Here is a 25,654-nt window from a genome sequence, read left to right as displayed (position 1 = left end):
GGCCGGGGGCGGCGAGGACGGTGTTGCGGGGTTTGTGTTCGGGTAGGGTTGCCTGTTATAAGGTTCTGATGGGAGCCGTTGACCTTTCAAGCTCTCTGAAGAAAAATGGGCATAGACTCCAAAATATTAGGGCCATACAACTGTAAGACATAGGTGAAAAATTAGGCCACTTGCCCTATTGTGTTTGCTCTGCCATTCAATCATGGCTGATTTATTACCCCTCTTGACCCCATTCTCCTGCCTTCTTCCCATAATCTTTGACACCCTTACTGGTTTAACTCTCCCCAATGAATTGGCCTCAACAGCCAAAGGTAGCAGAGAATTCCACACCCTTTTGCAAAATTAGTTCCTCCTTACCTCTGTTCTAAAAGGACAGAGGCTGTGCCCTCTGATCCTAGACTCCCCCACTAATGGAGACATCCTCTCTACATCCACTCTACCTAAGCAAGGCCAAGGTCATTATTAATACTCTCTGGGCGAATTGAAGACCCTCATTCAGTCATTCAGAAACAGCTTCCCATCCTCCATCATAGAGTGATCGAGTCAGGCTCTCTGACTTATCTAGTCCATGCTGAAGTATTATTCTGCCTAGTCCCATCGTCCTGGCCCTGGACCATAGCTCTCCATACCCCTCCGTTGGGAGGAGATTGGATGACTTCTTCCCTGTCACTCCTATCTATCACCTCCTCAATCTCCCTATGAGCCGAATCCATCCAACTGCACCTCCAGTTCCTTAGTACAATCTCTAAGGAGCTGCAGATCGTGCAATACATGCAGATGTAGTTATCAGGGACCAACACTGGGGGATCACTTCATCAAGCACCTTTGCTCCAGCCTGCAAAAAGCAGAATCTCCCAGTGGCTATCCGTGGCATTTCCACTTCCCAGTCCCACACTGACACATCTTTGTCCATGGCCTCCTCTATTGCGAATTTGAGGGTAGAAAGATATTAGAGGAATAGCATTTCTGTTTTTATCTTGTTAGTCTCCAACCTGATGGCATCAACATCGATTTCTCTAACTTCCCTCCATTCTCTGCACATTCATGTACCTTTCAAAGAATTTCTTAAATACCTCTGTCATGTTTGTCTCCACCAGCATCCCCAGCAGTGCATTTCAGGCACCCAGCACTTTCTGTGTAAAGAAACACATGTCTCCTTTGAACATTCCCCCTCACACCTTAAATGCCTGCTCTCTGTTATGGGTATTTCAACCTTGGGAAAAAGATACCTGCCTCCAATAATCTTATAGACCTCTATCAGGTCTTTCCTCAGCCTCCTCTGCTCCAGAGAAAGCAACCCTGAGTTTGTCCTTCTTATAGCACATGCTTTCTTATACAGGCATCATCCTCGTGAACCCCTTCCGCACCCTCGCTGAGGTCTCCACATCCTTCCAGTAATGGGGCAACCAGAATGCATGTAATACTCCCGGCGTGGTCGACCAGGTTTATAACTATGTTTTGCTTTTCCATTCTTTCTGCTACATCCTTCGAGCAGGAGGTACAGGAGCCCTGGGTTCCACACTACCATGTTCAGAAACAGGTATCACCCTAAAACCATCAGTCTTATGAATTGACATGGATAAATTCAAGCTCCACTATTCTGAGTGAATTCTACAACCATAGACTCATTTTTAATGAAACACAGGGGACTATACGATAGCATACTCCCAGTGTCAGTTTTATTTGATACACATGTACAGCTGTTCACTAAAGCAAGTATCTAATCAGCCAATCATGTGGCAACAACTCAGTGCATAAAAGCATGCAGACATGGTCAAGAGGTTCAGTTGTTCAGACCAAACATCAGAAAGGGGAAGAAATTTGATCTAAGTGACTTTGACTGTGGAATGATTGTTGGTGCCAGACAGGCTGGTTTGAGTGTCTCAGAAACTGCTGATCTTGTGGTATTTTCACACACAACAGTCAGTAGAGTTTACAGAGAATGGTGTGAGAAACAAGAAACATCCACCAAGTAGCAGTTCTGTGGTCAAAAGTGCTTTGTTAATGAGAGAGTTCAGTTGAGAAGGACCATAAGACCAAAAGACATAGGAGCAGAATAAGGCCATTCAGCCCATTAAGTCTGCTTCATCATTCCATTATGGCTGATTCCAGATCCCACTTAATTCCATAACCTGCTTTCTTGGCATAAGCTTTGATGCCTGACCGATCAGGAAAATATCAACTTGCACTTTAAATATACCCACGGGGTTGACCTCCCCAGCTCTCTGTGACAGAGCATTCCACAGATTCACCACTCTCTGGCTAAAAAAATTCCTCTTTACTTCTGATCTAAAAGATTTTGAGGCTGTGTCCTCAAGTTCTGGATACCCCCACCATAGGAAACATCCTCTCAACATCTACCCTATCCAGTCCTTTCAACATTTGGTAGGGTTTAATGAGATGTCCCACATTCTTCTAAATTTCAGTGAGTACAGGCCCAAAGCTGTCAAATGCTGTCCCTGTCAAAAGCTGTCCCTTTCGTTCCTGGAATCATCCTTGAGAACCTCCTCTGGACTCTCTCCAATGGCAACACATCCTTTTGGAGATGTGGGTCCCAAAACTGTTGACAATACTTCAAGTGTGGCCTTACTAGTGTCTAACTAAGGCTCAGCATTATCTCCTTGCTTTTATATTCTAGTCCCCTTGAAATAACTGCCATCATTGCATGTACCTTCTTTACCACAGACTCAATCTGCAAATTAACCTACTGGGAGAATTGCACGAGGACTCCCTCTGGAACTCTAATGTTTGAAACTTCTGCCCATTTAGACAATAGTCCGCACTATTGTCATTTTTACCAAAATGCATTATCATACATTTCCCAACACTGCATTCCATCTGACACCTTTTTTGCCCATTCTTCCACTTTGTCTAAGTCCTGCTGCGATCATATTGCCTCCTCAGCAGTGCCAATCCACCTGGGCAAGCTCCTCTCTCATGACGCTGTAATTCCCTTTAAACTATTGCAATACTGATACATGTGACTGATGCTTCTCACTCTCAAATTGCAGTGTGAATTCAATCATATTATAATCACTGCCTCCTAAGGGTTCCTTTACATTAATCTCCCTCATAAGATTATGGGCTTGTATACACTGGAATTTAGAAGGATGAGAGGGGAGCTGATTGAAACATATAAGATTATTAAGGAATTGGACATGCTAGAGGCAGGAAACATGTTCCCAATGTTGGGGGAGTCCAGAACCAGAGGCCACAATTTAAGAATAAAGGGTAGGCCATTTAGAACAGAGCTGAAGAAAAACTTTTTCACCCAGAGAGTTGTGGATCTATGGAATGCTCTGCCTCAGAAGGCAGTGGAGGCCAATTCTCTGGATGCTTTCAAGAAAGAGTTAGATAGAGCTCTTAAAGATAGCGGAGTCAAGGGATATGGGGAGAAGGCAGGAATGGGGTACTGATTGTGGATGATCAGCCATGTTCACAGTGAATGGTGGTGCTGGCTAGAAGGGCCGAATGGCCTACTCCTGCACTTACTGCCTATATAAAAAAAAAATATATATATATATAAGATCTGGGCTATTACAGAACACCTAATCTAAAATAGCCTATCCCTGAGTAGGTTCAAGCACAAGCTGCTCTAAAAAGTCATCTTGTAGGCATTTAACAAGTTCCCTGTCTTGCAGTCTGACACCAACATGATTTTTTCAATCCCCTTGCATATTGAAATGCTAGACTGGATCAAGCTGATGGAAATGCGACGATAATTCAAATAGCCACGCATTACAACTATGATGTACAGAAGAGCATCTCTGAATAACCAACATGTTGAACCTTGAAGTGGATGGGCTACAGCAACAGAAGACCATGAACATGCACTCAATGGCCACTTTATTAGATATACTGTATGTACTTTGATAATAAATTTACTTTGAACTTTAGAATTAAAGCTTCTTATGATTGGCTTGCCAAAATGCTTTGGATAAGGTCTGACCCTTTAATGTTTCAAAGGGAATAATTTTAGTCTCTGAGTACAGTACGTGTCGTCAATGGTTTGTACTGAAATATTGCTTGTCAGAGATATCCAGCGGGAACAGCTTGTATATGTTCTAAGTCAGTTCTATTGCTTATCACTGCAGCCTTTGATGAGCAGTGGAACACTATGACACGAACTTTGCAAAGAAGCATTCCTGGGTCAGGTGTAGTGTGCTTACTGATAGGATCACCATTCTGCCCCACCATTGTGTTTTAGCCCAGTTACAGCAAGTATTCCATTTTCCTTCACTGAGATGGTTGTGTAATCCTTTTACCAAGCTCCTAGTAGCTTCCTGGTTAAAACACACTCAATTTAAATGAGCTACAGTGCATCAAAAGTTTCTTCAGAGAGTAAGGGGTGGGAGTATGTTGGTACTGGAATCAGCATCTGCAAAGCCCTAAACTCAACAGAGGGTCATGAGGGTGTGGAATGAGCTACCAGTGCGAGTGGTGCACGTGAGCTCCATTTCAACACTTAAGAGAAGTTTGGATAGGTACCTGGATGGTAGGGGTATGGTGGGCAATGTGCCAGAGCAAGTCAATGGGAGTAGGCAGTTTAAATGAGTCAGTAAAGACTAAATGGACCAAAAAGGACTGTTTCTGTGCTGTATTTTTCTATGACCCTATGAGTCACTGAGCTCTAATCAATATAGGTATCTATGGGTATCCTTGCTTTAAGGAGGTTAATCTGCTCTTTAAAGACTACCTTACTTCCTTGTATATTCTTTGCCAATATCCATTATCTGAGTGATGTGCCCCCCCCCACCTGAGGAGGCGGTACTTCCTGCTAACGCATTAGTTTAAACACTGTTCACTTTATTTTTAATGCTGCATGTTTAAATTTAGATACATCTTAACACAGAGGATTTCCAGTTTATAAAAGATTCAAAATTGCAAAAGATTTATGAACTTCAAAGGATTTCCAAATTCAGTTACAATCCTTATGAACTAAAAGAACATACAAACAAGTTGCAGGCGAACGAGTCATCAGTCACAGAAACTGAGGGTTGAGGAATGTATTCTTGTTCCCTATGTTGCACTATGTTTTTTTAAATTTAGATTTCCTACTGTAACTTACAGTAATTTTTATGTACTGCACGGTTCTGCTGCCACAAAAGAACAGATTTCTCTACGTCAGTGATAATGAACCTGATTCAGATTCTAATGTTGCAGAAATTTGTGAACACAACCCAATTTTTTCACAAAAACCACAGTCCATGGATTCTGTCCTCACCTCCCACTGTCTTGGGAAAGCAGACAAAAAATAGAGGGTCTCGTGGGAGGGAAGGATTAGATTGATCTGAGAGTAAGTTAAACCATCGGCACAACATTGTACACTGAAGGTCTTTTACAGTGCTGTAATGTTCTTTGTTCTCAAAGTTCAAAGTGCTAAGTAAACTTATTATCAAAGTAAGTATTAGGCCCATTTATATAGCTAGGGTGCCTAAGACTGTTGCACAGTATCGTATTTGTAAATGTGGAGTGGGGAGTAAGTTTGTAAATCTGGTGGGAGCAAAGGATGTTGGGAATGGCAAGAGGGGTGTGGCGCAGGTGGCAGAGAAGGAGTGCCAGGGGTGGGGGTTGTGGCGTGGGTGCAAACTCACTCAGCCCCGAGTCACCAGGCAAGGTCATTTGATTCTAAACAATCGGTTTATTGAACATTACTAAATGTCTCTCTAGTGATTCCCACTTCCTCCCCTCTCCCTTCCCCTTTATTCAACCGGAGTCCACAGTAGAGACCCATATCAGAATCAGGTTTATAATCACTCGCATGTTATTATGAAATTAGTTTTTTTTTACAGCAACAGCAGTACAATGCAATACATAAAATTGCTACTACAGTCCTATACAAAAATCTCAGGCACCCTATATATTTGTGCCTTAGACTTTTGCACAGTACTGTATATGTCACCAAATACAACCCTGAAGTTCATTTTCTTACGGTATCCACAAAAGATTTTAAAAAGTGCAATGGAATCAATTTAAAACTACACACAAAGACAAACAAACAATCAGCAAAGGAAGGTAAACTGTGCAGATGAAGTAATAATAATACAGGATAAACAAGCAAGAACAACTTATTTAATAGCCATTCCAAACACACATAACGTACAGAAATCACTAAGTGAGAAACACCGGAAATATGCTGAATTAAAAGAGGAAATTGAAAGACTACGGAACATGAACAGGGTATACATTGTCCCAATAGTAATATCTACAGCTGGTATCCCAAAGGCACTACACAATCGTAATAAGCAATTAGTACAACACAGCAAGATCTATGTAAAACTTCAGAAAGTCACAATACTAAACACCACTGGAAGAGTCCAAAAGTTCCCAGCAATTGAGAAATGGGCATGTTTGGCTATGCCCGTAGCTTAGGATTTGCCAGCTTGAACGGAGAAAAATAATAATAAAGGTACACTGCTGAATAGGTGGGCAGGCACCAGGAAGCCTGAAAAAGATAGAGCCAGCGTTCAAATAAGCCCATCAACACCCACTGGCTGCAGATGTTTCTCAGCGGAGCAGTGCAATTATAACTGAGGCCACTCAAGAAGTTAAGGGAAGAAAGGGACACATTACATGATCATCAGAAGTAAGCACATTTATAATGCGAGAATATGATTGAGTAATGGAACTTGAGATGGATATGACAGTATACAGAGACAAACTTCAGCAACAGATTAGACCATAAGACAACAAGATATAGGAGCAGGATAAGGCCATTCAGCCCATCGGGTCTGCTCCACCATTCCATCATGGCTGATCCTGGAGCCCACTCAACCCCGTACACCTGCCTTCTCGCAATGTCCTTTGATTTCCTGACCGATCAGGAAACTATCAACTTCTGCCTTAAACATACCCAGGAATGTGGACTCCACTGTAGTCTGTGGCAGAGCATTCCACAGATTCACTACTCTCTGGCTAAAAGAATTCCTCCTTACCTCTGTTCTAAAAAGATCACCCCTCAAATTTGAGGCTGTGCCCTCTAGTTCTGAATACTCCCACCAGAGGAAATATCATCTCCACATTCACCCTATCTAGTCTTTCAACATTTGGTAGGTTTCAATGAGATCCCCCCTCCCCCGCATTCTTCTGAATTCCAGTGAGTGCAGGCCCAAAGCTGCCAAACAACTCCTCATCTGTTAATCTCTCGATCCTCCTGTCAGTCAGCCATTCCACTATCCATGCCAGTATTTTTTTTCTGTAATGCCATAGGATTTTATCTTGTTGAGCAGCCTCATGTGTGGCCCCTAATCAAACATCTTCTGAAAATCCAAGTAAATGACATCCACTCCCTCTCTTTTGTCCACCCTGCTTGTTACTTAGAACATAGAACATAGAAAACCTACAGCACAATACAGGCCCTTCAGCCCACAAAGCTGTGCAGAACATGTCCTTACCTTAGAAATTACCTAGGGTTACACATTTTTTTCTGAGCTCCATGTACCTAGTCAGGAGTCTCTTAAAAGCCCCTATTGTATCCACCTCCACCACCATCGCCGGCAGCCCATTCCATGCGCTCAGTACACTCTGCGTAAAAATCTTACCCCTGACCTCTCCTCTGTACCTACTTCCAAGCACCTTAAAACCATGCCCTCTTGTCCTAGCCCTGGGAAAAATCCTCTCACTATCTACACAATCAATGACTCTCTTCATCTTATACACCTGTATCAGATCACCTATCATCCTCCGTCGCTCCAAGAAAAAAAGGCCAAGTTCACTCAACCTATTCTCATAAGGCATATCCCCATCCAGGCAACATCCTTGTAAATCTCCTCTACACCCTTTCTACAGTTTCCACATTCTTCCTGTAGTGAGGCGACCAGAACTGAGCACAGTACAAGTGGGGTCCGACCAGGGTCCTATATAGCTGCAACATTATCTGCTCCTAAACTCAATCCCATGATTGATGAAGGCCAATGCACCATATGCCTTCTTAACCACAGAGTCAACCTGAACAGCAGATTTGAGTGTCCCAAGATCCCTCTGATTCTCTGCACTGCCAAGAGTCTTACCATTAATGATATATTCTGCTATCATACTTGACCTACCAAAATGAACCAGTTCACACTTCCCTGGGTTGAACTCCATCTGCCACTTCTTAGCCCAGTTTTGCATCCTATCAATGTCCTGCTGTAACCTCTGACAGCCCTCCACAATATCCACAACACCTCCGACCTTTGTGTCATCAGCAAATTTACTAACCCATCCCTCCACTTCTTCATACAGGTCTTTTATAAAAATCACAACGAGTAGGAGTCCCAGAACGGATCCCTGAGGCGCACCGCTGGTCACTGACCTCCATGCAGAATATGACCCGTCTACAACCACTCTTTGCCTTCTGTGGGCAAGCCAGTTCTGGATTCACAAAGCAATGTTCCCTTAGATCCCATGCCTCCTTACTTTCTCAATAAGCCTTGCATGGGGTACCTTATCAAATGCCTTGCTGAAATCCATATACACTACACCTACTGCTCTACCTTCATCAATGTCTTTAGTCGCATCCTCAAAAATTCAATCAGGCTCGTAAGGCACAATCTTCCTTTGACAAAGCCATGCTGGCTATTCCTAATCATATTATGCCTCTCCAAAAGTTCACAAGTCCTACCTCTCAGGATCTTCTCCATCAACTTACCAACCACTGAAGTAAGACTCACTGGTCTATAATTTCCTGGGCTATCTCTACTCCCTTTCTTGAATACTGGAACAACATCCTCAACCCTCCAATCTCCGTATCCGGAACCTATCACATCCCTATTGATGGTGCAAAGATCACTGCCAGAGGCTCAGCAATCTCCTCCCTCCCTCCTAGAGTAGCCAAGGGTACATCTCGTCTGGTCCCAGTGACATATCCAACTTGATGCTTTCCAAAACCTACAGCACATCCTTTTTCTTAATATCTACATGTTCAAGCTTTTCAGTCCACTTTAAGTCATCCCTATAATCATCAAGATCTTTTCCATAGTGAATACTGAAGCAAAGTATTCATTAAGTATCTCTGTTATCTCCTCCTGTTCCATATACACTTTTCCACTGTCATATTTGATTGGTCCTATTCTCTCACATCTTATCCCCTTGCTCTTCACATACTTGTAGAATGCCTTGGGGCTTTCCTTAATCCTGTCTGTCAAGGCCTTCTCATCGACCCTTCTGGGTCTCCTAAGTTCATTCTTAAGCTCCTTCCTGCTAGCCTTATAATCTTCTAGATCTCTGTCATTTCCTGGCTTTTTGATCCTTTCGTAAGTCTTTCTTTTCTTCTTGACTAGATTTTCAACAGTCTTTGTACACACAGTTCCTATACCCTATCATCCTTTCCCTATCTCATTTGAACGTACCTATGCAGAATTCCACGCAAATATCCCCTGAACATTGGCCACATTTCCCTGAGAACATCTGCTCACAATTTATGCTTCCAAGTTCCTGCCTGATAGCTTCATATTTTCCCTTACTCCAATTAAACGCTTTCCTAACTTATCTGTTCCTATCCCTCTCCAATGCTCTGGTAAAGGAAATTGAATTGTGATCACTATCTCCAAAACGCTCTCCCACTGAGAGATCTGACACCTGACCAGGTTCATTTCCCAATACCAGATCAAGTACAGCCTCTCCTCTTGTAGGTTTATCTGCATATTGTGTCAAGAAACCTTCTTGAACACACCTAAGAAACTCCACCCCATCTAAACCCCTTGCTGTCGGGAGATGCCAATTGATTTTTTGGGAAATTAAAATCGCCCACCATGATAACCCTGTTATTATTACACCTTTCTAAAATTGGTCTCCCTATCTGTTCCTCGATGTCCCTGTTACTATTGGGTGGTCAATAAAAAACACCCAGTAAAATTATTGACCCCTTCCTGTTCCTAACTTCCACCCACAGAGACACCATAGACAATCCCTCCATGACTTGCTCCTTTTCTGCAGCCGTGACACTATCTCTGATCAACAGTGCCAGGCCCCCACCTCTTTTGCCTCCCTCCCTGTCCTTTCTGAAACATCTAAAGCCTGGCACTTCAAGTAACTATTCCTACTCCTGAGCCATCCAAGTCTCTGTAATGGCCACAACATCATAGCTCCAAGTACTGATCCACACTCTAAGCTCATCCGCTTTGTTCATAATACTCCTTGCATTAAAATAGACACATCTCAAACCATAGATCTGAGTGCGTCCCTTCTCTATCACCTGCCTATCCTCCCTCTCGCACTGTCTCCAAACTTTCTCTATTTGAGAGCCAGCTGCCTCTTGTTCCGTCTCTTCAGTTCAGTTCTCACCCCCAGCAATTCTAGTTTGAACTCTCCCCGATAGTCTTAGCAAACCTCCCCACTAGGATATCGGTCCCTCTGGGATTCGAGTGCAATCAGTCCTTTATGTGCAGGTCACACCTGCCCCAAAAGAGGTCCCAATGATCCAGAGATCTGAATCCCTGCCCCCTGCTCCAATCCCTCAACCACGCATTTATCCTCCACCTCACTCTATTCCTATACTCACTGTCGTGGCACAGGCAGTAATCCCGAGATGACTACCTTTGTGGACCTGCTTCTCAGCTTCCTCCCTAACTCCCTGTAGTCTGCTTTCAGGACCTCCTCCCTTTTCCCGCCTAAGTCTTTGGTACCAATATGTATCACGACCTCTGGCTGTTCTCCTTCCCACTTCAGGATATTGCGGATGCGATCAGAAACATCCCGGACCCTGGCACCTGGGAGGCAAACTATCATCTGTGTTTCTTTTCTACATCCACAGAATCGCCTGTCTGACCCCCTGACTACAGAGTCCCCTATCAGTGCTGCCATCCTCTTCTTTCCTTGCCCTTCTGAGCCACAGGGCCAGACTCTGCACCAGAGGTGAGGCCACTGTTGCTTCCCCCAGGTGGACTGCACCCCCCCCCCAACAGAACTCAAACAGGAGAACTTATTGTTAAGGGGGACTGCCACAGGTGTACTCTCTAGCATCTGACATCTTCCCTTCCTTCTCTTGACTGTTACCCACTTATCTGTCCCCCGAGGCCCCAGTGTGACTTACCTGCCTATAGCTCCTATCTATCACTTCTTGAAGAACTCTAACAGATGTGTCAGGCAATATTTCCTTTCATGGAAACCATGCTAACTTTGACTTATTTTGTCATTTGTCTCGAAGTACTCCGAAACCTCATCCTTAATAATAGACTCCAACACTTTCCCAAACACCGAGGTTAGGCTAACTGGCCTATAGTTTCCTTTGCTTTGCATTCCTCCCTTCTTAAAAAGAGGAGTGACATTTGCAATTTCCCAGTCCTCCAGGACCATGCCAGAATCAAGTGTTTCTTGAAGGATCATGACCAGTGCATCTGTTATCTCTTCAGCAACCTCTCTCAGGACTCTGGGATGTAGCCCATCTGGTCCAGGTGACTTATTCACCTTAAGACCTTTGTGTTTGCCTTGCATTTTTTCCTTTGTAATAGCGATGTCTCTCACTCCTGCTCCCTGACACTCATGGACCTCTGGCACATTGATAGTATCATTCACAGTGAAGACAGATGCAAAGTACCCATCAAGTTCATCTGCCATTGTTTGTCCCCCATTACTACCTCACCAGCATCATTTTCCAGTGGTCCAATATCAACTCTCACCTCCCTTTTACTCTTTGTATAACTGAAAAAACTTTTAGTATCTTGCTTTTTTGGCTAGTTTACCCTTACTTTTCATCTTTTCCCTTATAGCTTTTTCAGTTGCATTTTATTGGATTTTAAAAACTTCCCAATCATCCAACTTCCCACTCACACTTTCCAGCTTATATACTTTTTCTTTGGCTTTTGTGCAGTCCTTAACTTCCCTTGTCAGCCACAGTTGACTTGCCCTGCCATTTGAGAACTTAATCTCCTGTGGGATATATATACCCTGCGCCTTGTGAACTATTCGCAGAAACTTCAGCCAAATCTGCTCTACTATCATTCCCACCACTATCCTCCTCCAGTCCACCTGGACAAGCTCCTCTCTCATGCCTCTGCAATTCCCTTTATTCCATTGCAATACTGATACACGTGAGTTATGCTTCTCCCTCTCAAATTGCACTATGAATTCAATGATATAATGATCACTGCCTCCTAAGGGTTCCTTTACATTAAGCTTCCGAATAAGATCTGGGTAATTACACAGCACCCAATCTAAGATAGCTTTTCCCTGGGTAGGCTCAAGCACAAGCTGCTCTAAAAAGCCATCTCATTGGCATTCAACAAATTCCCTCTCTAGCAATCCAACACCAACCCTTACATATTGAAGTTTCCCATTATAATTGTGTCATTATTCTTACTTCATGCCTTTTTCAGCTCCCTTTGCAATCTCAATTTCACATATTGGCTACTATTCAGAGCCCTCTATATGATTCCCATTATCGTTCATTTTACCCTTGCAGTTTCTTAACTCCATCCACAAAGATTCAACATTCCCTGAACCTCAGTCACCTCTTTCTAAAGATGTAATTCCATCTCTTACCAACAGAACCATATAACCATTTAACAATTACAGCACGAAAACAGGCCATCTTGGCCCTTCTAGTCCGTGCCGAACGCTTACTCTCACCTAGTTCCACTGACCCGCACTCAGCCCATAACCCTCCATTACTTTCCTGTCCATATACCTATCCAATTTTTTTTAATGACAAAAATGAACCTGCCTCTACCACTTCTACTGGAAGCTCGTTCCACACAGCTACCACTCTCTGAGTAAACAAGTTCCCCCTCGTGTTACCCCTAAACTTTTGCCCCCTAACTCTCAACTCATGTACTCTTGTTTGAATCTCCCCTACTCTCAATGGAAAAAGCCTATCCACATCAACTCTATCTATCCCTCTCATAATTTTAAATACCTCTATCAAGTCCCCCCTGAACCTTCTACGCTCCAAAGAATAAAGACCTAACTTGGTCAACCTTTCTCTGTAACTTAGGTGCTGAAACCCAGGTAACATTCCAGGAAATTTCCTCTGTAGTCTCTCTATTTTGTTAACATCTTTCCTATAATTCAGTGATGAGAACTGTACACAATACTCCAAATTTGGCCCCACCAATGCCTTGTACAATTTTAACATTACATCCCAACTCCTATACTCAATGCTCTGATTTATAAAGACCAGCATACCAAAAGCTTTCTTCACCACCCTATCCACATGAGATTCTACCTTCAGGGAACTATGCACCATTATTCCTCGATCACTCTGTTCTACTGCATTCCTTAAAGCCCTACCATAGGCTGGGTGAGTGGGCAGATACTTGGCAGATGATGTTTAATGTGAATAAGTGTGAGGTTATCCACTTTGGGAGTAAGAACAGGAAGGCAGGTTATTATCTGATTGGTGTAGAGTTAGGTAAGGGAGAAATACAAAGAGATCTAGGAGTCCTTGTTCATCAGTCACTGAAGGTGAATGAGCAAGTGCAACAGGCAGTGAAGAAGGCTAATGGAATGTTGGCCTTTATTACAAAGGGAATTGAGTACAAGAGCAAGGAAATCCTCTTGCAGTTGTACAGAGCCCTGGTGAGACCACACCTGGAGTTTTGTGTACAGTTTTGGTCTCCAGGGTTAAGGAAGGACATCCTGGCTGTAGGGGAAGTGCAGCGTAGATTCATGAGGTTAATTCCTGGGATGTCTGGACTGTCTTACGCAGAGAGGTTAGAGAGACTGGGCTTGTACACGCTGGAATTAAGGAGATTGAGAGGGGATCTGATTGAAACATATAAGGTTATTAAGGGATTGGACAAGATAGAGGCAGGAAATATGTTCCAGATGCTGGGAGAGTCCAGTACCAGAGGGCATGGTTTGAGAATCAGGGGTAGGTCATTTAGGACAGAGTTAAGGAAAAACTTCTTCTCCCAGAGAGTTGTGGGGGTCTGGAATGCACTGCCTCGGAAGGCAGTGGAGGCCAATTCTGGATGCTTTCAAGAATGAGCTAGATAGGTATCTTATGGAGAGGGGAATCAAGGGATATGAGGACAAGGCAGGAACTGGGTATTGATGGTAGTTGATCAGCCATGATCTCAAAATGGCGGTGCAGACTCGAAGGGCCGAATGGTCTACTTCTGCACCTATTGTCTATTGTCTATTTAAGCAGGGAACCACACCACTGCCTGTGCCTTTCTGCCTGTCCTTCCAATACAAAGTATATCCTTTGATGTTAAGCTCCAACTATGGCCTTCTTTCACGACTCAGTGATGCCCATAACGTCATACCGGCCAATCTCTAATTGCGCCACAAGTTCATCCACCTTATTTTGAATGTAATATGCACTGAAATACAGCAGCTTTAGTCCTGCATTCTTCACGCTTTATGGTACATTTTAATTCTTTGCTGTGTCTGCACTTGTACCTAATCATTGGCTTGTCCTTCCTTACATTCATGTTACATCCATCATCAACTTGTAAGCCTGCTGGCTCATCCTCAGCTCTATCATACTGGTTCCCATCCCCCTGCCATATTAGTTTAAACCTTTCCCAACAACTCCAGTAAACATGCCTGCAAGAATATTGGTCCCACTTGTATTCAAGTGCAACCCATGCATTTTGTACAGTTCCCTCCTGTCCCAGAAGAGGTCCCAATTATCCAGAAATCTGAATCCCTGCTCCAATTCTTGAGCCAAACACTTATCTGCCATTTCATTCTGTTCCTATCCTCACTATTGCATGACACAGGAGATTATTACCCTTGAGGTTTATAACACAAAATCCCTTCAAGCATGTAAATGCACAAAGAATTGCAGATCATCATAGAATCATAATAAGAAATAACTTAATCCCTATAGACATTTTTTCCTCCTTTCCATGCCTTGTGGTGCATCAGGCAACAACCTTGCTAATTCTTTAGCATTTTTCAGATTTTTTTTTGAGGCTGAGTTGCTTGCTCAACACTCAATCCAGCACAGATGGAAAGTGTCCAAGGAGCCATCTGGATTCAAGCCTGGGACGACTTGTTTCGAAGTCTGGTGCAGACTACACCACCACCCAGCTTGTAGATATATTAAGCCAAATAAAAGATGAAGTAGCACAAGAGCTAAAAGAAATCAACTTAAGTAAATGCTCCAGGAAAATAATAAAGATACCACCAACCATAGTGCTGATGAAAGTAGAATTTCTTCAACAACTGCACCACAACCTGACAGTAATAGCAATGACACAGATGTAGAGCCTCTGCAGAATGCTGATGAGAAAGCTAAGCTTACAGACAAGATTATTCTATCATTTAACTCCACACTAACAGAATGCATGGGCACTGACCCAACAAAAGAAACTTATGTACCAGAAAAAAAACTCATCAGAATTTGGAAAAATTGTTAATACTTTAAACAATGTTATATTGCAACAATATTTAGGAAAACTTGAAACATTTGAAGAATTACACACAATAACATACTGTAGAAGTCTTTCATATTGTAATATTGACTACCAAAGAGCATTTGATTCTGTCCCACACTCATGGCTAATAGAAGGTCCTAATATATACAAACATATAAACTACACCCAATTCTTCTGAAATTCCAATGACATCTGCTGAAGCATTAACATACTATAATCACCCAATCTAGTAACAACCAATAAAGAACAACCACAATTATCAATATAAACCGAGACATTTTCAAGGGCAATTCTCTAAGACCACATGGTTTTGTCCAGTACTAAATCCACTCTAAATTTCTGAATTGGATGAAAATAGGGTATCAAATCAGAGACAACAAAATAAATTATATTTTGATATACACTTCTATACATGGACAATTTAAAATTATATGCTCCTTCATCAGTAAAACTAAAACAGTTAATTAAAATAGTGGAGCTATTTTCTGAAGTTATAAAGACAAACTTTTAACTAGATAAGTGCAGAACATTAAACATTAAGAAAGGTGCAATAGAACTAGCAGAATATAAAACAGAGCAGCAGAATACAATACAACAGATGGATGAATATGAAATATAAAAGTACCTGGGATTTCAACAAGCAAAGAAAATAGAATACAGTACAATAAAGGGAAAGCTTTCAACAGATTTTTCTTCAAGGCTTAAGAAAATCTGCCAAACAGAGCTCAGTAGTAAAAATAAAACAAAGGCAATTAACACTTGCTATACCCATATTAATGTATACTTTTGGCATATTACCTTGGTTCAAGACTGATCAGGAAAATTTACAAAGAAGAATAAGAACTGAAATGACAAATTTTAGAAAGCACTATGTATACTTGAACATTACCTAGATGGAAAGAGGAAGAGAAATAACAGGCATAAAACATTTACATAACAGTCAGATAAAACTTCTAAGAATATATTTTCATCAACAAAAACAGGATTCAGTAATCCATGCAAACATATGCAATTCTGTTAAGAAGTACAAAACACAAAGCTTAAATGAAAGCACAACACAAAAAAATGAAGAATTTATCACTATAGAAGAAAAAGTTAACCAATGGAAGAGCATGACCTTCAATGGAAGACAACCCTATGATCTGAGCAGACTAGATATCAACAAGGAAATGTCAAATGTCTGGCTCAGAGTTGGAGACCTCTTTCCAGAAACAGAAGGGATCCTTGGGGCATTACTAGACCAGGCTGTCAACACAAAAAATAGTATTAGAAATACACAATGAAAGACCAACAAATTCAAGATAATAAATGCAGAAAATGCCAAGAAAAAAGAGAAACAATCCAACATATTCTAGATTTCTGCAGCCATGTAACTCAATCTGATGACTTACACAGTCACAATCAAGTGGCAAACGTCATTCACCAAAATCTTACTTTAAAATACAAACTCATAAAAGACAACATACCCTACTATAAATACAAGCCTGATCCAGTTTTAGAGTCAGGGCTCTACAAATTATATTACTACCAATCCATTATTACAGATAGTGGAATTGATAATAACAGTCCAGTTATAATATTACAGGATAAACCGGCAAGAACAACTTACTTAATAGATATTGCCATTCCAACCACACATAACATACAGAAATCAATAAGTGAAATAAGCTAGAAATATACTGACTTAAAAGAGGAAATTGAAATACTAAGGAACAGGAATAGATCTACATTGTCCCAGTGATATCTAAAACTGGTTTCATCCCAAAGTCACTACACAATAGCATTAAACAATTAAGGCTACACAGCAACATTTATGTAAATCTCCAGAAAGCCACAAGTTGAATAGTCCAAATGTTCCTTGCAACTGAGAAATGAGTATGCTTGTTTATGTTCATACCTCAGGTTTTACCAGCTTGAGCTGAGAAAAAAATACAACAATAATAATAAATAAGCTATAAATAATATTGAGAACATGAGTTGTACAGTCCTTAAGTGTGAGTCTGTAGGTTGTGGATTCAATTCAGTGTTGAGGTGAGTGAGGTTATCGACGCTGGTTTAGGATCTTGATGGTTGAAGGGTGATAAGTGTTTCTGAACCTGGTGGTGTGAACCTAAGGCTCCTGTAACTCCTTCTCGATGGCAACAGTGAGAAGAGAGAATGGATGGTGGGCGTCTTTGATGATGGATGCTCCTTTCTTTTGGCAGTGCTCCTTGTAGATGTGCTCAATGGTGGGGAGGGCTTTTCCTGTGATGGTTTGATCTGCATCCATTGCCTTTTGTAGGCTTTTCCATTCATGGGCATTGGTGTTTCCATAACATTCTAAATTCCATGCAATCAAAGACCCCTTCCACTCTGGTTATTATCTCTTCTACCACGCTCTTCCCCTTTCCATAAGGCAGAAGATGCAAAGGTTTAAGAACACATACCACCGGACTCAAGGACAGCTTTTAACCCACTATTTTAAGGTGCTTGAACAGACCTCCTTATACAATAAAAACATCCAATCTCTCATTATCGCTTTTCATGGCCCCTGCATCTTATTTGACAATACGCACAATGTTTTATCTGTAGTTGTAACTCTAAATTCCACATTCCTCTGTACAACCTTGATGAATTTATGTATGAGGTGACCCGTATGGATAACTTCTTGGTACATGCAACAATAACAATATCAGCGACCATTCCTAGGTAGGTAGGAGATGGGGCTTCAACACTGAGGGTATCCCTGATAAATACTGACCCTCATTAAAAAGAACATTCTTTCTAATGTCTTGCTGCTGTTTATCATGCAGGTAGCATGGTAGTGTAGCTGCTAGCATAATACTTTACCATGCCAGTGACTGAAAGACTGGGGTCCAATTCCCACCACTGTTGGTAAGGAGTTTGCAGGTTCTCCCCATGACTGTGTAGGGTTCCCCAGGGTGCTCCATTTTCTTCCCACAATACAAAGATGTATGGGTTAGTAAGTTGTCATGGCTTTTCCTTGAGGTCAAAGATGATGGTCTTCATTCCGTTTCCACAGAGCGAGGACGCCTGTTCGTGTATTTGTTTAACATGTACTAGATGTTGCACTCCAAGAAGCACACGATACTTCACAAATCAACCAACTGATTACAATGGCATGGAAACCACGATGATTGAAGCTGATGGATTTGTTTCAGCCTTCATCTGTTGAGTTCGAAGTAACTTCATCCACCTGTTCCACCGTTGAGGTCTTGGTTGGATTGTTCTTTGTCAGGGACCTCACCCTCGACCTTACCACCAAGGGTGACCCTACCAGGAGCATAGCTCCAGACGGCATCGCTCTCGGGATCTCAGGACTACACAAGCTTCTCCACCACGACAAGGTGACAATCCACGGAGAAGAGTAAGTTGTAGGGATGCTACAACGGCACTGGAAACATGGCAACACATCCAGGCAGCCCCAGCACATCCTCAGACTGTGTTGGTTGTTGCTGCGAACGAAGTATTTCGCTGTATGTTTTGAAGTTTTGATGTTCGTCCGTTCGTTCATTATGTCCTGTGTCACATGATGTAGATGATCATGGTCTTTCCATGACCATGATTGCTCTTGGCAAGTTTTACTACAGAAGTTGCCTTCTTCTGGGCAGTGTCTTTACAAGACGAGTGTCCCTAGCCATTACTCTTCAGAGATTGTCTGCCTGGCGTCAGTGGTCGCATAACCAGGAATTGTGATAGGCATCAACTGCTCCCTTGGCTTCACGTGAATCTGACCTGGTGGGGGCAAGGGGAGCAAAGCAGGTGCTACACTTTGCCCAAGGGTGACCTGCAGGCAAGTGGAGGGAAGGAGCAATTTACACCTCCTTTGGTAGAGATGTATCTCCACCCCGACACTCCCATCTCCACCCCACCACCCCAACCTCCACCCACCACCCCAAAATCCATTTTTTGATGCACATGTGCCAAATAAAGCAAACCTTTACTTACAGAAAAGGAAAGAAACAAGAGGAATTAAGATGCAACCTTGCTTCTCCCTATCTCTCTGATGCCCACAAGTCCTTGACATTGTCTAAAGAACAGTACAGTATGGATCCTTCTGCCCACGATGATGCGCAACTGACATAAATCTACATGAAGATCATTCTTACCCTTCCTGTTACCAACGTTCCCTCTAGTTGTTTTTTACAGCTGCGTGGACCAACCAGGAAATTTTTACATGGCCTGAAGACTGTGCAGCACTTTAAATGTTCTTGTTGTCAAATGCATACTATGAATATTTAGAATGAAAATCGAAAAAAATCACAATCTTTTTATTTTATTTATTAATTGAAGGATATAATGAAATGCAGTACAACAAAGAAAATCCTGCAGGTTTTATAAACTTCTTCTAGTTTTGACCGATTCCAGCTGTGCGTTGACGAAGGCTATGTGCACAGGAGCATTTCAGTTACTGTACAGCCAGCGCACCTGCACAGCTTAGAGGGAAAAATGCCATGACACTTCTTTATTTCTTTCATCCATATGCCTATCTAAGTCTCTTAAATATCCCTAATGTATCAGCCTCTACCATTACCCCTGGCATGGCGTTCCAGGCACTCACCACTCTGTGAAAAAGCCTACTTCTTACATTTCCCTTAAACGCTCCTCCAATCTCCCTAAAAGGATATCCTCTACTATTGTCCATTGCCATAGAAACCGTAAAAAGCTAGTGTTTTGCATGCCATCCAGACAGATCATTCCAAACATAAGTACTTTGAAAAACAATAACAGAATGGAGAATATAGTGTTTCAGTTACAGAGAAAGTGCATGCCTTAGAAAGATCTTTCTTATTGCCTGTTACGCCTCTGGTGTTTACGGCCGCAGTGAAGGTCCTCCATCTCTTGTAGTGTTGAGGACTTCTTTCATTGTGACAGAAGCTTCTTCTCAGTTTTCACTACTGCCAGGCACGCAGGACCTGGGTGGAGGCTCGGGAATACCATCACACTCAGACGTAGAAGGATTTTTCATTGCTGTTTCTGTAACAATAAAGTGTAGCATAGGCAGACAGTGCAAGGGTCAAAACAAGATAGAAGTGTTTTGTTTTTCACACCATTTGCTGTAAACTCTGGAGACTGTTGTGTGTGAAAATCCCAGGGGTTCAGCAGTTTCTGAGATACTCAAACCACCCCGTCTGGCCCCAGCAATCATTGCATGGTCAAAGTCACTTGTATCACATTTCTTCCCCACTCTGATGTTTAGTCTGAACAACAACTGAACTCCTTGATCATGCCTGCATGCCTTAATGCATTGAGCTGTGATGATTTTCTGATTAGATACTTGCATGAAAAAGCAGGTGTCCAGATGCACCCACTAAAGGGGCCACTGAGTGCATGTCGCTGTGTTCATTTTCCTGCCAGCTTTTACAGGAAAATTTATGAAAAACTACACATAAACAAAGACTGGCAAACAACCAATGTGTTAAAGAAGACAAATCGTACAAATAGTAAATAATACCGACAACATGAGTATCAAGTCCTTGAAAGTGGGTCTATAGATTGTGGAGTCAGTTCAGCGGTGAGGTGAGTGAAGTTATCCAGGCTGGTTCTGAAGCCTGGTGGTTGTAAGGCAGTATTTGTTCTGGAATCTGGTGCTGTGGAACTTAAGACCTCCTGCCAAATGGTCGTAGCAGGCAGAAATTACGGCCTGAATGATGAGGTTCCTTGAAGATGGATGCTGCTTTCTTGTAGAAAGTAGTCCTTGTAGATGTAATCAGTGATGGGGAGGGTTTAACCTGTGATTGACTGGGCTACCCTTCAATCTGGACTGGGATAAAAACATGATCTTTAACTCTCCTTCTCAACAGAAAAAGGTAAACATCTCGACCTCTGCAATTTAAATCATGGCCCAAAAGGTGAGCATGGCTCTTGCTTTCACTGCATACCCAAATTTGTTCAGGTTGTGCGGCTTGGAACCAAATCCCTTGCACTTGATTATTGCGGTGTTTACTGGGCTGGTCGTTGGATGGCAGTGAGGGGTTCCTCGTTGTGGGAGGATGTCCCAACAAGAGGCATTGTCCCAAAGGGAGGTGGGTGGGCGGAGGCTGGAGCAGCGCCAGGTTCGAGGACACTGGTGTGTGCTTTTGCTGCAGAGAGTTACTGAAGAATATTGTCAGTGCACAGCTCTATAAATAGAAGCCATATCACCACACTGCTCAGCAGAATGTACTGTTCCTGTCTTGGAATTGCAAATAATGATGTCTTTCTTCTCAATCTCACTCTCTGTCTCTGTCTCTCTCTCTCTCTCTCTCTCTCTCTAGCTTGCTCTCTCTCTCTCTTTTTTCTCTCTCCCCCCTCCCTCTCTCTCTCTCCCTCTCACACACACACGCATGTGTGCGCACTCGCACATGCACAGAATGACTCTATTTATTTCTCTCTTTATTTTTTCTCTCTTTCTCCTTTCCTCTCTCTATGCCTCTCTCTCTCTTTCCCTTCTTTCTAAATGGTCCATGAACTAATGAATATCACCTCACTATTTTTGCTCTTTTTGCACTTATATTTCTTATTGTAATGTATAATTTACATGTTGCACTGTACAGCTGCCGATAATCAACAAAGCACGTGTCAGCGATAAGCATGATTGTGATTCTGATTAGTTAGAGATACAGCACAGTAACAGGCCCTTTCAGCCCAGTGAGCCCACACCTCCCAATTACAGCCACGTGGCCAATTAACCTGCTGACCCATACATCTTTGGAATGTGGAAGGAAGTAGGAGCACCCAGGGGAATCCCACATGGTCACGGCGAGAACATACAATCTCTTTCCAGAGACTGCTGGGATTTGAACCTGGGTTTCTAGCTCAGTGACAATGTTCTGCTAACTGCTATGCCACCTTGCTGCCTCAACATTATATTATTTCCCGATTCCTGCATTTATTTATTCAACTCCATGTATCAACCTCTCTATCTTTCCAGCAATCTATTTATTTTTCTCCCTTCCTCTCAATCTTTCCCTCTCACTCTCAGTGAAATTTATTTGCTTTAAGGATGAAAGGTTATTCCAAACTATAAAACATGTTACATGTCACATATCACCTGACTGAAACATGTCACATGACTGCCAGGAGAAGGACACCTGCACTATGACCCAGTAGCATGACATTTGGTCTTATTTGAGGAGATATATACTTGGATTTATCTGGCCATGTCTCTCTGCTCTGATCTCCAACTGGTGGATGTGTGGATCGAATAATATGAACAGTGAGGTAGATGTGCAGACTTCATAACTTCCAAGTTGAAAGTTGAGAGCTCAAAGTATATTTATCACCGAAGTATGTATACATTAGATAACCTTGAGATTTGTCTCCTTGCAAGCAGCCACGAAACAAAGAAATCCAAAAGAAACAATGAACAAAAAGACTGATAAACACCTAGTGTGCAGGGAGAGAGAGAAAACCAAATCATTCAAATAATAAAAGTAAGCAAATAACTTTCAGAACTGAAGTCTACAAAACTGAGTCCATCCATTGATCCTCAGTTCGGTGCAGAGTCGAGCAGGTGTCATGGAGTAGTGAGCTGAACCTCTCCTCGGACCCCAACACTCTGACCTTTTCAATCTGTGTTTGAATCATCCAGACACCAGGTTCGGTCACTTCAGCAAGGTCTGGGGCCCGGACCGCCTCGATTCAGCCTGTAACCAACCTTTCCAATTCGGCACAGTGCTTAAATTGTTGTCCAAACATTGGGTTCTGTTGCTTCGATCTCTGGGGCCTGGAACCCACCACCTCGATTCGGCCTATACCTGACCTTAACTTCGTTAGTAAAGCAGGCATTGTTGCAGAGTCTGTTAATGGCATGTCCTCTTCTCACTGTTATCATCAGGGAGGAGACACTGGAGTCTGAAGACCCACACTCAATGTTTTAGCAGCAGTTTCTTCCCCTCCGCCATCAAATTTTTGAATGGTCCATAAACCCAAGAACACCACCTCACGGTTTCTCTTTCACACTATTTATTTATGTTATTTCTTATTGTAACATACAGTAATTTGTCTTATGTTCTGCACTGTACTGCTGCCACAAAACAATTGTCATAACATATGTCAGTGTTAATAAACCTGATTCAGATTGATTCACAGAAGCTGTCTGACTTGTTGAATGTTTTGACTTTTTCTCTTTTGTCTGAATACTTCGTTTGGTCGTATTCATAGAGTCAGGGAGCAACGTGTAGTCGTTGTGATGGATAATTGCAGAAGGCATTGTGGTGCCAGCCATTTTGTAGTCCTCCATAATGTTTAGCAAGGAATCTCATGGACAATAGGGACAGCATCATGTCAACGCCTCTGTGGGCATCACTGAGGCAAAGTGGTTAATGAGACGCTAATAAGTTCGGGGAGTTCCGGAGTTTGGAGTTCAGCTCTAAAAGTATCTGTAAGGAATTGGTACGTTCTCCTAGCGACGGTAGGGGTTTCCTCCAGATGCCCCAGTTTCCTCCCACAGTCTATAGACATACGGTTGGTCGGTTAATTGGTCATTGTAAGTTGTCCTGTCATTAGGCCTGTGCCTGTGCTGACTTTGTCTTCTGCCTAGCCTCACCCACCTGCAGTAAGACCACAGACTTGCACACTCCTCCCATCCAAGTTCTTATCTAAACTTTTCTTCAATGTTGTAATTGAACCCACCCCTCTGCTGGCAGCTTACTTCACATTCTCACTACCCTCTGAGTGAAGAAAATCTCCCTCAGGTTCCTCTTAAATAGTTCACTTTTTATTCTAAACCCATGACCTCTAGTTCTGGTCTTACCCAATCTCAGGGGATGGTGGCACGTTCAGACACAACGGCTGCTCAGGGGCCAAGCAAAGGTGTTCTTTTCTTTGGTAAATGTGTTTTGTTTTATGATTACAAGACTATATTGGACTCCAAGAATTTCAGGTACTGTAGGTCTGCCATATCAGTGAACTACTCATTGATTGGAGTAGCTGGCCAGTGTGATGGTGGAGGAGCCAGACTGGGTTCGGAGGAGCTGCCTGCTACGCAAAGGCATCGGGGTTGATGTGCAAAGGCGGCATGTGGTGTAACTGTGGGTGATTGTCTTTGACAATTCTCTTGCAATCACAAGACCCTGTTGGACATTGATAATGTAAGATGCCGTAGGCCGATTTCCCCTATTTGATGGTGAGACGAGTGGTGTGGGAGTTATGTAGCCTTGGTTGTAGCAAGAACTAGGCCTTAAGCTGAGGGCTTTCCTGCTGCTGCAGTCCAGGTCAGGAGATGCCAAACGCTGTGCAGTATAGCGTCCATGCTCAGCTGGGGGCTGGCCTCTCCCATCAGTACTGCCCTCCAGTGTTTAATCAGTGGAATAACAGGCTGGATTGCAGGCATCTGTGCACTGCTGGGAGAATGTCCCATCAGTTTGTGGGACATGCTGCTCAGGATCTTGGGCTATATACATATATATATATATATATTTTTTTTTATTTTTTTTTTTTTGCGTGACTCTATTTGGCGGAAAAAGCCTAAGTGCATTCATTCTATCAAACCCTTCAAAGTTTTGTATACCTCTATAAGATCTCCCCTCATTCTCCTGTGCTCCAGGGAATAAAAAGTCATGGAAACATAGAAAACCTATACAACAATACTGGTCCTTCAGACCACAATGCTGTGCCGAACATGGACTTACTTTAGAAATTACCTAAGGTTACCCATAGCTCTCTATTTTTCTAAGCTCCATGTACCTATCCAGGAGTCTCTTAACAGACCCTATCGTATCTGCCTCCACCACTGTTGCCGGCAGCCCATTCCACACACTCACCACTCTCTGTGTAAAAAACTTACCCCTGACATCTCCTCTGTACCTACTTCCAAGCACCTTAAAACTGTGTCCTCTTGTGTTAGTCATTTCAGCCCCGGGGAAAAGCCCCCAACTATCCACACGATTAATGCCTCTCATCATCTTATACACCTCTATCGGGTCACCTCTCATCCTCCGCCGCTCCAAGGAGAAAAGGCCAAGTTAATTCAAACTATTCTCAAAAGGCATGCTCCCCAATCCAGGCAACATTCTTGCAAACCTCCTCCGAACCCTTTCTATAGTTTCCACATCCTTCCTGTAGTGAGGTGACCAGAACTGAGCACAGTACTCCAAGTGGGCTCTGACCAGGGTCCTACATAGCTGCAACATTACCTCTCGGCTCCTAAACTCAGTCTCACAATCGATGAAGCCCAATGCACCGTATGCCTTCTTAACCACTGAGTCAACCTGCTCGGCAGCTTTTGAGTGTTCTATGGACTCGGGCGATAAGATCCCTCTGATCCTCCACACTGCCAAGAGTCTTACCATTAATACGATATTCTCCCAATGTATTTGACCTACCAAAATGAACCACCTCACACTTATCTGGGTTGAATTCCATCT

The 25,654-nt window shown here is 42.7% G+C and overlaps 1 protein-coding gene across 12 annotated transcripts in view; it reads left to right on the top strand.

Annotated features, from left to right (window-relative positions):
- Positions 1-25,654, top strand: part of LOC132402627 (uncharacterized) — a 381,320-nt gene that overhangs the window by 218,751 nt on the left and 136,915 nt on the right. The window contains exon 3 of one of the 12 annotated variants that reach the window (XR_009515002.1): positions 3,691-3,836. The exons of the other annotated variants lie outside the window; for them this stretch is intronic. The gene's annotated coding sequence lies outside the window, so the exon portion shown is untranslated. Of the gene's footprint in view, positions 1-3,690; positions 3,837-25,654 lie in introns of those variants that run through there. 12 annotated transcript variants of the gene reach the window in all.

This window comes from Hypanus sabinus, chromosome 12 (assembly GCF_030144855.1).
Source record: "Hypanus sabinus isolate sHypSab1 chromosome 12, sHypSab1.hap1, whole genome shotgun sequence".
In the NCBI taxonomy this organism is placed as follows: Eukaryota; Metazoa; Chordata; class Chondrichthyes; order Myliobatiformes; family Dasyatidae; genus Hypanus; species Hypanus sabinus.
The sequence above is the reverse complement of the archived record's forward strand: the minus strand, read 5'-3'. Positions and strand labels throughout refer to the sequence as shown.